Source organism: Triticum aestivum, chromosome 6B, assembly GCF_018294505.1.
Source record: "Triticum aestivum cultivar Chinese Spring chromosome 6B, IWGSC CS RefSeq v2.1, whole genome shotgun sequence".
Lineage (NCBI taxonomy): Eukaryota > Viridiplantae > Streptophyta > Magnoliopsida > Poales > Poaceae > Triticum > Triticum aestivum.
This window is the reverse complement of record NC_057810.1, coordinates 359,326,613-359,331,875: the sequence shown is the minus strand read 5'-3', so window position 1 is coordinate 359,331,875 and position 5,263 is coordinate 359,326,613.

Here is a 5,263-nt window from a genome sequence, read left to right as displayed (position 1 = left end):
CTTCAATCTTGCCATTGAGAAATGCACTTTTCACATCCATTTGATATAGCAAGATGTTGTGATGATTATCATAGGCTAGTAGTATGCGAATAGCTTCAAGCCTAGCAACAGGAGCAAATGTTTCATCGAAGTCAATTCCTTCAACTTGAGTATATCCTTGAGCCACAAGACATGCTTTATTTCTGACGACTTGACCATGCTCATCTTGTTTGTTCCGATATATCCATTTTGTGCCAATTATGTTATGCTTGCGAGGTCAGGGCGCTTGACCAGTTCCCAAACATTATTCAGCTTGAACTATTGAAGTTCTTCTTGCATGGCTTGAATCCATTCAGGTTCCATAAAGGCTTCAGCAACTTTCTTGGGTTCAGATATTGATACAAATGAAAAATGCCCACAGAAATTTGCTAACTGTGTTGCTCTTGATCGAGTAAGAGGACCAGGTGTGTTGATGCTATCAATTATCTTCTCAATTTGTACTTCATTTGCAACACGAGGATGAACTGGACGAAGACCATGCTCATGCTGATCATTGTCATCATTGGAAGTATTGTCTTCAGTCTAAGCATTGTCTTCAGGTTGGTTTGGTGCTGAGATGATAAGTTCCTCTTCAGGTTGTGCTTCAGAGGGCATGATCTCACCAGTTCCCATAAGCTTGATAGATTCACTTGAAGGAGCTTCATCAAGTGCGTTTGGCAGGATCTCTCGTTGTGAACCATCGGTTTCATCAAATCGCACATCCACTGTTTCAACGATTTTGTAGTGGAAGAGGTTGAAGACTCTGTAAGAGTGTGAATCCTTTCCATAGCCAAGCATGAAGCCTTCGTGAGCTTTGGGTTCAAATTTTGACTTGTGATGGGGATCCTTGATCCAGCACCTAGCACCAAAGACTCTGAAGTAGCTCACATTTGGCTTCTTGCCAGTAAGGAGCTCATAGGATGTTTTGCCCAGAAGCTTGTGGATGTAAACACGGTTGGTGATGTGACATGCCATATCAATTTCTTCAGGCCAGAATTTTCTTGGTGTCTTGTACTCGTCAAGCATTGTTCAAGCCATCTCAATGAGGGTTCTATTCTTGCGCTCAACAATGCCATTTTGCTGAGGTGTGTAAGGAGCAAATAATTCATGAGTGATTCCCATTGTATCCAGATAAAGGTCAAGGCCGGTGTTCTTGAATTCAGTGCCGTTATCACTTCTGATATGCTTGATCTTGACGCCATAATTGTTCATTGCTCGATTGGCGAATCGTTTGAAGACATCTTGTACTTCAGTCTTGTAGAGAATTATGTGCACCCATGTATATCTTGAGTAGTCATCAACAATGACGAAGCCACAGAGACACGCCGTTGTTGTGAGGGTGGAGTAATGAGTAGGTCCAAATAAGTCCATGTGTAGCAGCTCGAAGGGTTGAGATGTTGTCATGATTGTCTTTGAGGGATGCTTGGCCCTTGTCATCTTCCCAGCTTCGCAAGCACCACACAAATGATCTTTCTTGAACTTGACACCTTCGATGCCTATGACATGCTTCTTCTTGACGAGAGTGTGCAAGTTCCTCATGCCAGCGTGCCCTAGCCTTCGATGCCAGAGCCAGCATTCTGAAGCTTTTGCAAGAAGACATACGGCAAGCTGTGGACCTGCTGAGAAATCTACCATGTATAGATCACCTTTCCTATACCCTTCAAAGACTAGAGACTTGTCAGATTCCATTAGTACAAGGCAACGATATTTTCCAAATATCACAATCATGTTTAAGTCACAAAGCATTGAGACAGACATTAAGTTGAATCCAAGGGATTCAACAAGCATCACTTTATCCATGTGTTGATCCTTTGAGATTGCAACTCTACCTAGACCCAATACCTTGCCTTTACCAGTGTCAGCAAATGTGATTTGACTCTTGTCGGATGGACGTAAGGTTGAGTCCATGAGAAGACTTTGATCACCAGTCATATGATTAGTGCATCCGCTGTCAATAATCCATTCTGAAGCTTTTGGTGACATGCCCTACAGTGCAGTTAGGAGGATAGGCTTCACAAGGTATGTTGTGAAGCATAAGCATTTGATGCACATGTGGATTATCACAGCACAGTATGACAGGTAAGTGATTCATATGTGGAATACATAGTAAGTCATTTCATCATGCGTCCCTTTGTGTTTTAGGTCCCCAGCAATAATATCGGACGCCTTTGATTGCTGGCTGGAGACCATGTTCTGCAAAAGAGAGTTAATTCTTCTTCACCACCCACATCTTTAGGGGTGGCTTAGAAGCAATGAGTCTAAGTGTAGCATCTGAGAATTTTGGCTTTGGAGCCCTAGCAAATAGCCTTGCAGGAGATGAATGATACTCATGTGAATAAGCAGAAAAGTTCTTAGTATTGTGAACGTAGCGGTTTGAAGACACACGCTCATATTCATAGGTTTGAGTGTGATTTCCCTGCAAAACATTGGCGTTAGGGTGACTCAGGTGAGTCCTATTTCCGTATGAAGCCGTTGGACCATGTGACGCCTTTGATCTGGGGTTTGTCTTCTTCCCTGGTGGTGTCATGACAACATTCACAGGAAGATTCTCAAGACAGCTTTTGGAAACCTAGATCTTCTTCATTGGCGGTCCATTCCTGCAGTTAGTACCAATATACCTGGCAAACACTTCACCATTCTGATTTTTGAACAGTTGATAGTTTGCATCAAAGGATTCATCAATGATAATAGGATTAGCACAGGTAAATCCAGATAAAGTGGATGGATCCACTGAAGGTTCCTTTGCAGCAACCCATGTGGTTTTGGGATACTGCTCAGGCTTCCAGTAGGAACCATCGGCATTCATTTCCCTCTCGAACCCAACACCCTCTTTCCTAGGGTTTCGGTTCAGAATCTGCTTTTTGAGGACATTGCAGAGAGTCTGATGTCCCTTCAAACTTTTGTACATCCCTGTTTCAAGCAATGTCTTCAACATAGCATTTTCATCAGCAATAGCAGTGGTATCCTCCGCAGAGGGGTTAGCAACCACTTCAGTAGGTGAAGATAATGAAACAGTAGCAGCAGTGGAACATTCAACAACAGATGTAGCGTTATCACGCTCAATGCATTTTTGACATGGTGGTTCAAATCCATCCTGAGCGGGACTGATCTGTTGAGCGCGAAGTGACTCATTCTCTGTTTGAAGGTCTTCATGAGTCACTTTCAATTTATCAAGCTCTTGCTTCCTTTGAAGATAATCATAGGAGAGCTTTTCATATGTGGTTGAGAGCGTCTCATGAAGACTTTCAAGTTCTTGGTACTTAGCATGAAGATTTTTTATGTCTTCTACTAAGGACTGTGAACGTGTCATTTCCGCGTCCAACATGTCATCGCTTTTGTCTAACTGTTTTTGAGTATGTTCCATAGCCCTTTGTTGTTCAGTAGCAATTTTAGCAAGTGTGTTGTAGCTGGGTTTAGATTCACAATCAGAGTCGTCTTCACTTGATGTTTGAAAGTAGGCATCGCACGATTTTACCTTGGCACCGCGTGCCATGAAGCAGTAGGTGGGAGCAGGATCGTCCTTGTCATCATCAGCGTCGGTGTGGGAGTCATTGTCTTCAGAGTTGAAGATGGACTTTGCGACGTAGGCTGTGGCCAGAGCCAGACTTGCAACGCCAGAGTCGGACTCAGCTTCAGATTCCACCTCTGCCTCCTCAGAAGTAGACTCCTCCTCTAAATCCATTTCCTTGCCAACAAAAGCACGAGCCTTGCCAGATGAGCTCTTCTTATGAGATGAGGATTTTGATGTGGACTTGGAAGAAGACTTTGATGATTTCTTCTTCTTCTTGTCATCAGAGTCATATTCCTTGCTCTTCTTCTTTTTCTTCTCGTTGTCCCACTGAGGACACTCAGAGATGTAGTGCCCAGGCTTCTTACACTTGTGACATGTTCTCTTCTTGTTGTCTTGAGTGGAAGCTTCATCATTTCTTGAACTGGATCGTGAAGACTTTCTGAAGCCCTTCTTCTTGGTGAATTTCTGGAACTTCTTCACAAGCATAGCAAGCTCCCTTCCAATGTCTTCAGGATCGTCAGAACCGCAGTCAGATTCTTCTTCTTCAGATGAGGAAACAACTTTTGCCTTCAAAGCACGAGTTCGGCCATAGTTGGGGCCATAGATATCTCTTTTCTCAGAAAGCTGGAACTCATGTGTGTTGAGCCTTTCAAGTATATCAGACGGATCGAGTGTCTTGAAGTCAGGACATTCTTGTATCATGAGGGCAAGGGTGTCAAAGGAGGTGTCAAGTGATCTCAGCAGTGTCTTGACAATTTCATGCTTGGTGATCTCAGTGGCGCCGAGAGCCTGAAGCTCATTTGTGATGTCGGTGAGGCGATCAAACGTGAGCTGGACATTTTCATTGTCGTTTCTCTTGAAGCGGTTGAAGAGATTGCGAAGAACACTGATTCTATGGTCTCTCTGCGTAGAGACGCCTTCGTTGACCTTGGATAGCCAGTCCCAGACTAGCTTTGACGTTTCCAGAGCACTCACGCGGCCATACTGTCCTTTGGTCAGATGACCACAGATGATGTTCTTTGCAGTCGAGTCCAGTTGAATGAACTTCTTGACATCAGTAGGGGTGACACCTTCACCAGTTTTGGGAACGCCATTCTTGACGACATACCAGAGGTCGACATCAATGGCTTCAAGATGCATGCGCATCTTATTCTTCCAGTAGGGATATTCTGTTCCATCGAACACGGGGCAAGCAGCGGAGACTTTGATTATCCCTGCAGTCGACATAGCTAAACTCCAGGTGGTTAAACCGAATCACACAGAACAAGGGAGTACCTTGCTCTGATACCAATTGAAAGTGCTAGTTATCGACTAGAGGGGGGGTGAATAGGCGATTTTTATCAAAGTCTTCAAAACGTGGAAGTTTCGAAGACAAACAATAGAAATAACCTAATTGATATGCAGCGGAAGATAAACTACAACAAGCAAGCCATAGTCAAGTATGCAATACGTTAACGTACGAAGACTAATAGCAGCTAGGTAGTAGGATCAGGATGGAAGATAGTATGAAGCCAATCAACAATAGTAGTCAAGCAATGAAGTCAATCAGATAAGACAGATAAGCAATGACTTCACGAAGACAAACTCAAAGGAAAGGAGGGAAGAGATAGAACCAGTTGCTTGTTGAAGACACAGGATTTGTTGGACCAGTTCCAGTTGCTGTGACAACTGTACGTCTGGTTAGGGAGGCTGAGATTCAACTCAGAAGACCGTGTCTTCACCTTATTCCCCTTG